The following is a 12,970-nucleotide window of genomic DNA, read 5'->3' on the forward strand; positions in this document are numbered from 1 at the left end:
TGAAAAAAAATGATTGATCCTATTGATCAGAAACACTATTGGCTAATTAGTTTATTTGATGTTCCTGCGTAGGTATATGCATCGGCTATATTACAACATGAAGGACTGGATTGAGACTAATAATGTTTGTCCTGTTGAGCAAGGATGTTTCAAAGAGTAGTGTTCGACCATTAATCATTGTTTTACCCAATGGACAATGTCCCAAAAGGCAATTAAAACCTGTTGCAATCTGTATTGTTGCTTTGTGGACTTCCGTGCCACTTTCAATTTAGTTAACCAGGAGATTTTATGGCATAGATTAAATCATCTAAAAATTTCTCATGAATTACTATGTGGGATGAAAGAACTACGCAAGAGTAACTGGATGATGGGTGGAGCTAGAGAACGACGATTGTTTATCAAGAAGAATACCATCAGAGTATGGGTTGTGATAGCGGTTGGTTTTAGACTCCACTCTATTTGCACTTTTCTTTTGCAGACCTTTCAGCTTCCCTACTAAAGAAACAATCATTCTCAATTAAAAGTATAATGTGCACTGCCTACTTTACTCTCATGACTTGCCAATTATGGGCATGACACAAACTGGGCTTTAAAGAAAGTTAATTGTATTTAAGTAAATAAACTAATAATTAATATTCATTAAACTAACATTTTAGTATTTGGCACCAAAAGCAAAGCGTTTACATGGACAATTGGTGGGATGAGAGTGGAGAAAGTCTCATTGTATAAATACCTACGAATGATTTTAATTAATAAGTAACATTAGGAAATGCATATAACCTCTTTAAAATCCTGAGCTTCAATAATAGTTGGGGGATGGGGACTTAAAATATATAGTAGACAGTTTGGTGGACCTTCTTTGAAGCTGGTTCTTACAGCTTATAATGCCATGGTACCTCTACTGATTTCATATCTGGCAGAAATGTTATGTTGGAGTGGGAAATCAGACTGGGAAAAGGTCAAATGTCATTGCCTGAAAATCCTAGTATATCTACCTAAATATACTATCGTGCACGCTATAAAGGGTGAAGTTAACCTGAAGTCCTGGACCCATATAACAGTGCTTCAAACCTTTTGCTTTTGGCATAACAGGTAAATTCACACCAGTTAAAAGCGTCCAGCTATTGCAGAGATTAAATAATGGGTAAAGCTGGGTGTCCAATTATTAGTTATTGCCAGATATTTTAATCTTCATGCTTTTATTACATATAAAGCCCTTTAATTGTAATGGAAATGGAATTGTGAGAACAGGGTGCAGTGGTATCTAGGGCTAGAGATCTAAGGAATTTAGGGCTAGATGTAGGTAAATCTTTTTTAACGATTCTAAAATACAGAATTTTACCGATTCGGTATTTTAGAATCGGTAAATTAGATGTAGGTAATAATTCGGTATTTTTTACCGAATCGGTAAGATTCGGTAATTACCGAATCGGTATTTACTGATTCGGTATTTGCCATTGATTCCTATAGGCCTGGAGGCCCATAGGATTGAATGTCAATTACCGAATCGGTAATTACCGATTCGGTAAATACCGAAAAATTCAAGTGTGGCAGGGTGTCACTTTGACACCCTGTTGCACCCCTGTTTAGTGCTTGTGTGCCATGTGGCACACATACATTCCCTTAGGGCATGTATGTGTGCCACATGGCACAGGTGTAAATGCACATATTTGCATTTAAATAGGAATTTGTTATTTACCACCAACTAATAGTTGGTGGTAAATAACGAATCCTTAAAGCCCTGTAGCACTGTTTACAGTGCTACCTACATCTCAAAACACAGATTCGGTAATTTTACCGAATCAGTAATTTTACCGATTCGGTAAAATTACCGATTCGGTAAATTTACAGATTCGGTAAATTTACTGAATCTGTGTTTTTTAATGCCCTACATCTCGGTATCCAAATACCGGTCAGTAACGGCCGAAAATCGGTATTTTCGGCCGTTACCGACCGGTATTTGGATACCTACATCTGGCCCATAATCTTTTCAAGAACATCAATATGTTTGGGAAACTCAATGCAGGAACAATTAGTATATCCGGTTTAAACAGATTTACCAAACCCAACTATGTGAAATGAAATACTTAAATTTAGAATAGGTCTAAATCCATTCTATATTCGTCTAGAATGTTTAAAATCCTTTATAGAAGTAGATGGCAACTGCAGTTGCGATTTAGGGGAGCAATGTACAAACCTACAGTAATTGTTTGATTTCTTATCACAAAGACCTAATTTTTTAAAAGCAATTCTTCATAAATATCCAATACAGATTTGTATTTGCTATGCAATTTTTAAATCATAATTTCCATAGATATTTAAGGACTGTAAAAGATTGGAAAAGGGTATATAGATTTTATCAATATGTATTTGATGTTTATTTTCTTTTCTTGTTTAATAGACTATGGTCTTAAATAAACAATACTTTTAATACTACTAACTACACATGCGCTCAAAAAGTATTCCTCTTATCCTTTAATAAGCTGGCAAATGAGATACAGAGTATTAGTGGCTGTATAAGTTTTGTTGCTCAAAAATTCTAAAAAACATTATTTTAGCAATCTGTGCTTACCCTTGACTTAAATTCAAATTTCATAACTCTAACTCATTTATAAAAGAGGCTCTATTTGCGAGTCCTTGTTGACTTGGTGAGGTATCAGAATTTTTTTAAGAGGGTGTTTTCTTGCAATATCAGTGGCAAAGAATAAACAGAAATACAAAATGATCCTGTAAGCTTCAACAGCTTACAAAATCGTTTTCTATTGCTCTTTATGTACAAAATACACTCAAATACTATTGGTACAGGATACAAGAAATTTCACATGTTTTCACAGTTGAGAAGCTCATGCACACACCTGACACCAGCTTAAATATTATCTGCATATGAGTTGTTTTTTTGCACCCATTACAAGTGAGTGTATCTTAATTACGTTATACATATCTTAAAATTGTAATTAAAGCTACAGATTGGGAAGAATATTTGAGTGCATCACTTTTTACAAACTCAGAAAGGAGCAACACCTTTGAATGCAATCAACTTCTCCAGAGTCAAACAACAGAATTAGAAACACATGTAACAGATGTGCAAGCAGTTGCAATCCTTTTAGATGCATGAATTTATTACATCTAAGTTTGGAAAAGCCACCATTTTAAGAACGTTTTCCACGATCAAAGCATTCTGCCCACATAAATGTAGTCATTAAAGCAGTAAAGAAGCTACAAAGTGTAAGAAGTAACAATTTTAATACAAAAGCCTGAGGATGGATTTTCCCTAAATGTATTTGATATACTGGGATAATTTGCAGTATTTGAAGTAATAAAATAAACTGTAATAAAAATGAATGCTTACTAAAAGGCATTTTTCGTTTGCGTTTTTCTTGTTAGCTGTAAACTACTTTGGTGCCTAATTGTTGGATGCCCTATGAAAAACACTCCTTTTGCTGAAAGGGGACTGTTTTATCCTTAGTGGCTGCTATACTGAATTTGATGAACACCCAACCCCCACCCCTCTCCCCCCGTCGTAAATTATGGACGTTCTTACAGCACATATCCATTTCGTAGCCAGAAATATTGTTTTTATTATTGACATAAGTGATCAAATTTGAAACTGGCTACTGTCTGGCACTTTAGATGTTAATTGTTCTTAGAGGCAGAAAGAAAAATTGTGCATGATTACATAAAGAAGGTATCATTCAGTCTTAAATTACAGATTCATATGCATAGCCTTCTACAACCCAGAAGGGCTTCTCAAAATGGATTTGGAGGAAGACAACACTAACTAGACGTTTCAGAAAGATGCACAATCCACCACAAAAACTGGTATGAATTGTTCCAAATTGAAGAAACATAATTGCTCACTAAAATACACTTCTCCAATTGAAAGTGTTTACTCTTTCTATCTCCACTAATACATCGGGAAGCATGCACTTTTTATACATATGATTAATATTTTGCTTTCTGTTAAAGATCAATGCTTGTAAAATTCTAAGGCATGATAAGGATTTCGTGCTATCCTGTTGGTAATAAGGAATTAATAACTTCCATATAATACTAAATTAATCCCTTTTGGTCTCTAAAACATATGTCAACATTTCTATAGCTATCATTGCAAAAATTCTCCTCGACTAGTCAGTCTCCATGGGTGAAAATATTTTCTTCTAGTTATGTGCTATGATTTGTTTTGCTGCCAACAACATATAGTTCAGTCATGGCTTGACATTCCCTCTAGTTCATCCTGATGTTGTCCAAGCTGGGCAAAAGACAGATTATTTGACAATAGATAGACCCATGTCCCTTTAGTACATTTCAGCACTTCCTTCCAATATGTTTGTAACATAGGGAAAATCACCATATATGCCACAATGTCTAAGGCATTTCTGATCTGTATCGGATACATTTTTCAGCTTGTCAGGAGCTCTATACCAATTTTACATTATTTTATACGGAATTTGACACTTCTGCAAACAACACATTGATTGTGGTTTTCGCACAAGAGCTTTTGCCATTTTTCCTGCATGATCACTTTCCCCAACATAGACTCGCCATTAGTCATAAAGGACCCTTTCAAGAAGCTCGGCTTGAGGAGTAGACTACAGATATTTTAGTGATAGGACCATTGGAAGACTCATAAGCTGTGACTAGTGTTTCAAAGGACATCTTTCAGCCTCTCTTCTCTATTGGCCGAGTGCTGGAACTGTAAATAATGGATTCTCTCTCTGACTTCCCCAGAGTACCTCTTACATGTCTACTAAGATTTGATGCATTCCTGCTGGCACACTGATAGCTGCTAAGCACCAATGCCGGCACCTTTGCGCCATGGTGCCAGGGTGCCTGTGCTTGTAGTGTGCCTATTGTACCTTAGCTTTTCTTTCCAATTTTTGTCTTTTAGGTTATTTCCATAAAATAACATGTATTTCCCACTGCCATCCTGTTATAATGCTAATGTAATGAATGCACGATAGATCCATTTCTGTACTCAAAGCTCTTACAAACATCAGCATTCTAAGTAGATGTTAAATAGTCTTGGTATAATATACTCTTGTTGGTTTTCTTCTAAATATGGAGTACATTTCTGACTGTTTTGGTATTTCTGTAAATACTATTGGAATACGGCAGCGGTTTCAGTTTCGAACCATACATGTCTATATCTATCAACTAGCACACATGCAAATGCACTTGCTAACCTTAATTTTCTTTTTTATGAGAACATTTTCTATGGGAAAATTCCTAACCTTATGCCCATTTTAACCCTCGAAGGCTATTTTATTCCTCCCCTTAGCAAGTGTACATTTTTAGTTTGGGAATCAGCCTTGAAATAATTTATGAAATATGTCAGTGAAAGTGATATCACGTCCCCTTTACCTCAGATGACATCAAACGGTTGAATCTTTGTTCCATCCCTCGCCTTTCAACAGTCTCCCATTTACTTCCGAGTGGCTACTGTAGGAAATGGCAACTAAAGTTAACCTGTCTCATAAAGCTCTTTAGGTCTCGGCTCTAAACTGCATATGCGCTGTCTTGCAGAGACATGTTGTATATACTTTGTGGGCTTAAGCCCGCCCATAAGCTTCCCATTTTCAGGCTCAATTGTCACTCTCCTGTTCTTTCTCCCCATTCGTCCATGGCATGTATGCGAAATGCCTCTTCTTGCGTTTAGCCCTCCTTAAAAGAATGGGCCAATTACCACTGTCTATCCACTGCTCCCATTTTAAGAAGTGTTTTAGGAACTACTTTTTTGGTTTGTTTTGAGCACCTCACACGAGCGCTCATATGCTCCGAGCTCCAACAGCCTGTAAATCTTGTTCTTATCTCATCACATTAGCTGAGCATTCAAAGACCACGATCAAATGTCAGATGCTGCTTTCTAAGGGATCCTGTTCTGTGCCCCAAACGCCTCCTGCTTCGATGTTTGACCTGTCCCCCACCTACTCCATCATCACTGCTTGCCCCCTTCGTCCATCATTGCTTGTTGTTGTTGTCGGCCTCTTAACAATATTTATATATTGTAAGCATTGGATCGCATTGTACCTTCCATTTCTTCCACTAATGTCACATCACTTTCTTATTTAAGATCTGGCTATCTCCTTGACTCCTCCTCACCTCCCGATTCATATCCCATCATATAGCCATGTCTGAACTGGGGTGGCAGAGTGGGCTAAAGAACGGTGATGGATTAAACCCAGATCTTTTGACTGGGTGTGAGTGTTTGATTGATTCAGATGCTCCGTCCATCACCATTCCCTTTTGTACCGCTTTTGGCCGCCATAAGTGTGGCAGGGTATGCTCAGACGTGAGTCCCTTGCTCACTTTGCCACTGGATTCAAGCAAGCCGGGCTGAAGACGGCTGGAATGCCAAAAACCTGTCCTTGGAAGCTTGTTTCCGGTCCAGGGAAGACATGGCTTGGCAGTTCGGGCTGGACTGTTCCCATGAGGCACAGGGTCAGACTGATTTGCATATAGCCATGTCTGAACTGGGGTGGCAGAGTGGGCTAAAGAACGGTGATGGATTAAACCCAGATCTTTTGACTGGGTGTGAGTGTTTGATTGATTCAGATGCTCCGTCCATCACCACCCCCTTTTGTACCGCTTTTGGCCGCCATAAGTGTGGCAGGGTATGCTCAGACGTGAGTCCCTTGCTCACTTTGCCACAGGATTCAAGCAAGCCGGGCTGAAGACGGCTGGAATGCGAGAAACCGGTCCTCGGAAGCTTGTTTCCGGTCCAGGGAAGACATGGCTTGGCAGTTCGGGCTGGACTGTTCCCATGAGGCACAGGGTCAGACTGATTTGCATATAGCCATGTCTGAACTGGGGTGGCAGAGTGGGCTAAAGAACGGTGATGGATTAAACCCAGATCTTTTGACTGGGTGTGAGTGTTTGATTGATTCAGATGCTCCGTCCATCACCACCCCCTTTTGTACCGCTTTTGGCCGCCATAAGTGTTGTAGGGTATGCTCAGACGTGAGTCCCTTGCTCACTTTGCCACTGGATTCAAGCAAGCCGGGCTGAAGACGGCTGGAATGCCAGAAACCGGTCCTCGGAAGCTTGTTTCCGGTCCAGGGAAGACATGGCTTGGCAGTTCGGGCTGGACTGTTCCCATGAGGCACAGGGTCAGACTGATTTGCATATAGCCATGTCTGAACTGGGGTGGCAGAGTGGGCTAAAGAACGGTGATGGATTAAACCCAGATCTTTTGACTGGGTGTGAGTGTTTGATTGATTCAGATGCTCCGTCCATCACCACCCCCTTTTGTACCGATTCATGAATTTGAATTTGAATTTAAAATATTTATATAGCGCAGCGTACACCCAACGGTTTCTTGGCGCTTTGGAGGCATGGAAGGCAGGAGCAGAGAGATAAGAAAAAGAAGGATTTACTGTGGGAAGGCTTGGCTGAACAAAAAGGTCTTCAAGCCCTTGCGGAAGAAGGAGTAATGTTTGGCCGATCGTAGATGGTCGGGGAGGGAGTTTCAAAAAGTGGGTGCCAGAAATGAGAAATTGGACCCTCCCCACTTTTTCCTCTTAAAGCGGGGTACCTGTAGGAGGGATTGGGACGATGACAGGAGCTCCCTGGTGGGGACATATTCCTTGATCAAGGAGGAGATAAAGGCAGGGGCTGATCCCTGGCGTGCCTGAAAGACCATACAGCCGATTTTAAAGAGGGAACGTTGCCGAACAGGCAACCAGTGTAGCGCCTTCAGAGGTGGCGTTGAATGATGGGAGCGGGGAAGGCCGTACACTAACCGAGCCGCCTGATTTTGCACAAGCTGAAGTTTTCGTAGGCTATAGGCCGGAATGCCGTTGTACAGGGCATTGGCATAGTCCAGCCGGGAAATCACAAGGGCAGACATAATCAACTTTAGTGCCAAGGGGGGAAAAAAGCGGTAGACAGTGCGAATAGTGCGGAGGGTGAGAAAGCAAGAAGAGACGACAGAGCTGACTTGTGAGTGAAGGGTGAGGTGATTATTCATTTTGATGCCTAGAGTCTTGACTGTAAGAGAGGGAGTGGGAGGGGAACCTAAGGAAGAGGGCCAAAAGGAAGAGGTCCAGGGACTGGAGGAGCCACCAGTGAGGACCAGCTCGGTTTTGTCCGGGTTCAACTTCAGATGGTTGTGGCTCATTCAGTCCCTGATGAAAATCATAATGGTTTGAAAATTAGAGATAGAGTGGGAGGAAGAAGAAAGATTGAAGACGAGCTGGAGGTCATCAGCATAGTTATATACAGTGACCTCCAGCTGCTGAAGTGCGAAAATAAGAGGGTAGATATAAAGGTTAAACAGAAGAGGAGAGAGAGAAGAACCCTGGGGGACACCACAGTCACATGTGCCTTTCGTGACTCCATTGGGCACAAACACTGAGGTTGGTCTTTTTCGTTAATAAGAAAGCTGGTCGAAAGAATGGAGGTAAGAACTAAGCCTTCATTTTTCTCTCATTCGCTAGTAGTATATGGATTCAAAGCAGCACCTGATGAAGAATCACTGCCACCTTGTGGCATGTGTGGGTAGTCACATCTTAGGCGGTTCACATTGAGTAAGAATATTCTCACTTAACTAGGTAATTTAACACACATTTATGTGTGTTGTGTGCTGTTCATGTTTGTACATACAAACTGTAAAGCCTATTTTGGTGAAGGTAGATTTTACCATTCCTCTGTGAGCCCAGTCACTTTCAATAAAACATTGTAGAACACATTGTAACCTGGACTAGAATTTTGTATTGCACAAGTCCAGGTTTTCACCTAAATCATGTTACATACAAGAAGTCCAGCCTGCTGTAATCAAGTATCGAAAAACACACAAACACCGATATGGTGACATCAAAAACCTGAAGCATTAAAACCAGGTTACAGTGTTTTGGAAGCAAAAGTTTAGTTAATAAGTGGCAAATCTCCGTATTGCAGAGATGTATACCCAGCCTTTCACCCGTCCATATAGTCAGCATCACTGAGAAGAGTTATAGTAACTCCGGCTACTGCAGGTTTTTGAGACAAGACTGCCTCATTGCCATGCAGGCAAAAAGGAAGTACTGTTAATAGTTCATTATTATTATTTTATTTGCATAATCTGGGTACACAGGTTTAGGAAAGATGCTTAACATATATGTTACATGTTAATCTTGTATATTTCTCAAGCTGCAATGGAGTACCAAATAATGCAACAGGGTTGCAACGACTGCAAAAAAGAACGGCAAATTATGTGGTACCTAAAGCTACACTATGTAGCACTTCCTTTAGCGCCCTTATGTTGCTACTTTGATACTGTAATCGACGTAAAAGAAGCAACAACAGCCATATTAGTGCCAGGCGAAACTTCTATTGACTGCCTTACATTGAAGTGTTGTGCCTGACATTAACATGGACGGAGCTGGAAACAGTCTTGAGTCTTATTGCACCAAGAATAACGTGGGTTTCATTAAGTGATGTTTAATGTTTTGTTCCGTCTTCTAAATGCTTTTATTCTTCCCAACAACTTTTCATAATACATTTGTTTCTTAAATATCTGTAGGTTTAACCCACTGAGTAAGTGAAAGAGTAAAGAAGTTCCTAATTTGATGTTGGGGATTTAGAGTAGGAACTGAGAATGGCTTATCAGGCAAATTAAGACGCCACTGATGTTCAACCTAGCCAAAAAAAAAAAAAAAAAATAACATTGACAACGCCAATAGCTCCCAGGTTGCCGAGACCAAATGACGTTACCAATGCTTGTTACTTTCTGTTCCTGCTGTCGCCGTTATAACGGCGACAGCACCCTGTCATGTCTAGCATAAAACAAGTCAGGGATAGCATATGTTTCCCCTAGATAATCCTAATTTGTGTCCATGATATTTCCCTACGTAATATTAAACCATATTACTACAATAAAATGAGTGACTAAATGGGATTAGAAGTGTCAATTTAAGTTTTGTGAATACCAAATATGAATTTCCATTTATAAAAACAGCAATTTGCACATGAAAGCTGAATTTACATGCACAAATTGCTTTCTAACTCACTGTGTCGATAATTGATAAAAATATACATTGACAGTTGATCGGCATGCAACATACGTGGATAAATGAGATATAATTTTAAGTCTTTAATATGAAGACTCTTTGTACAGTCGAAGTTGTTAGAACAGTTACATTGTATGTCGTCCTTAATTATGGATTGGAATAGAATAAAAAAGGAAAGATGTGTATTTATATAAAATATCAACTTGGATGGAATGCAGCAAACAACACTATCCAAAATACAAATACGTGAGTAGGTAGTTCTTCAACAACCAACTCAAATTACGTCATTAGAACAGAATGGGAACTTTTTGTGCAAACCATTCGTCCTTCGGCCATTGTACTCTGTACAGGGATGTATGTCATTACAACACATGCTTTTACAACGCATGCCATTACGACGCAGCTTTTACAACGCAAGTCGTTACAACGACTTGCGTTGGGGGGCGCTGGATAGTGAATAGTTTAATTTACTATTCCAACTCCAGTCCCCGTGGATAGTAGGGAAGGTGTTGGATAGTAATTAAACTATTCCCTATCCTAGAGAGCCCTCCAGCGCAATTCGTTGTAATGACTTGCGTTGTAAAAGTTGCGTCGTAATGGTAGTGCGTTGTAAAAGTTGCATTGTAAAGGATGTTTCCCCTGTACAGAAAACACGGAAAGAGTTATATAAGGTTCAGCTTGCACAAGCAACAGATGTTTTGCACTTTACATAAGGACTCTGGATTCTTCTGGAGCAACTGAAAACTTGTTTCCCAATACTGGCGAGTCTAAACTTTGATTCTACTAGGAGACCCCGGCCAAAAGGCCTTTTGGGTAGGTTTGGCACCTATGGATTTTTATTCCTCAGATAACGGGGGCTTTTTCTGTGTAGGATTTCATATAGCAGCAAGGCTACTATAAGATAAATGCTTCTAATTGGAAGCTAAAGTGAGATTTTTTTGCAGCTAAAACATTCTGCTGCATTTTAGATAATCTGCACTTTGAGTAGCAATTGTTTTACACAGACTGCAAAACAAGCTATTACAATAGTCTATTTTTCTGTTTATCATGGCTCCCTCGATTTTAGTCTTTCTTTTTAATCTATAAAGGAAAAGATGTTCCTTAGCTGAAGGTCTGGGAGTAGGCACCCTTTCCAAATGCATGGATATGTGGGAAGAGCGACAATTCAGTATTTAAGTATTTAAGCAAATCTGTAGGTCTACAACTTTGTCTTTAATTTTATCAATGTTCCCAAAGAAGATGGACTGAGATTAAAATTGATAATAATTTGCTAGCAGTGGCGTACTTCCAAATATCATGTCATATTAAGCCCTCACATAGTGCTTTACCATCATCAACCAAATTATAAAATTTGTATTTTCAGTGTATGGTTGTCATCTTAAATTTAGGTTGGTAATTAGATTAGTTTAGAGCACCATGAAGATATTAAACACATAAGGCTAAGAGGTATTCCTATATGGGAGAGGTGTGGCGCAGCAGCCAGAGTAACTGCCTCCGGACCACAGGGCTCGCTGCTCGATCCCGGTGCTGGCGGCAGCTCAGCATCATGTGACTCTGGGCAACAGCTCACTTAATCTCCCAGACGGCCCCCAGCACCTTGAAACCCTTAGGGGTGATTAGTTTGCGCTTTACAAATACCGGATTTATTTATGTCTACAATCTATGGTGCTTTGTGGTGCAAACAAAGACTCAATTCTGACGACAAGAGGTATTTTGTTCAAGAATGACTGGACCAGAGACCTTCAAGATCATATCATGAATTAGTAATTGTACCGGATTATCCATTGTGTTGAAGGCCCTAGAAAGTTCTAGAACTATCAACATATGATTATCGGGGTCAGCTGTTTTTTTTGTAGTGTTTATATTTGTTTTTCGATACAGATCCATATCACCCAACATGCAATACCTACATGTCAAAACAGTAAATGATCCACAGCAAAGCTCATTCGTACATATCTATCTCTAATATTTCGAACAGGGAACCAATATAGCATTGCAAGACATTAGATTATGTTTTTTGCAAAATCATTATGCCAGTGAAACCCATTTCTGGTATAATCTTCACTGCCAAAGTATACTGCCACATTCAAATTATGGGGAAGTGGGTGCTGTTCTAATGCTCTGAGGAGTGGGACTATACAGCTTAAAAACCGCTATGCGTGGGTGGGGGAGGGCAGCGGCGCTGTTGGGAAGTAGGAAGAAAGATTTTGAGAGGAAAGAAAAGGGGGAGGAAAGTGAGAGGAGGGGTAGAAAGTGAGGGTAACCTTCCAGTCCTCGGGGGGAAGTTGCATTCGCAGTCGCCATTGTCTGTTGTGTGGAGAGGCTAAGACAGTGACCAAACCAACAAAAGATCTGCATTGAATCCTGCAGTTTGTAGAGAAGCTTCTCATAACAGCTTATCTTATGCATTTCAGGGAGCCAATCATAATGTTTAGGAAGTTGTGGTTATCATCAATGTCTTGGAATACAGTTCTTGACAAATTTTATAGCTGTGGCCAAAACCTTCGTTCATGGTTTATCAGTGTGGTTTAAATCATTTGTAACATGCAAACAGACTAGTCATTATGATAGTTCCAATCAAAGACCAGAAAGGATGCATGTTTGAATAATCGAAGAGGATGTGTGTAGTGTTGCATCCTGACTTGCCACACCTCCAGCAGTTCGGGTGATGTCGTTTCTTGGGTGTCTAGTACCAGTCCTGCAATGATTTGAAGAAGCAGAACGACATTCTAGACTCCCATACCCCCCATCCACGTCCTCCATCACCTTTTTCTAGGCGTCCGATGTGATCTATGATAGACTTAAGAGTTGTCTCTATCCAGTGTTTTGTCCAAAGCATTATTTAATAACATTATAACGGATAAAGCTATGGAAATAATTATGATCTCAGTCTACTGCTAGTAGGGTATAATGGGGACGTAGCTTTCTGTTTGAGACATGGTGAAGGTGTGTTTCTATAAACTAATCCTAATTGTCATGGTAAA

The sequence above is a fragment of the Lissotriton vulgaris genome, chromosome 2_1, assembly GCF_964263255.1.
Source record: "Lissotriton vulgaris chromosome 2_1, aLisVul1.2, whole genome shotgun sequence".
NCBI classification, from domain to species: domain Eukaryota; kingdom Metazoa; phylum Chordata; class Amphibia; order Caudata; family Salamandridae; genus Lissotriton; species Lissotriton vulgaris.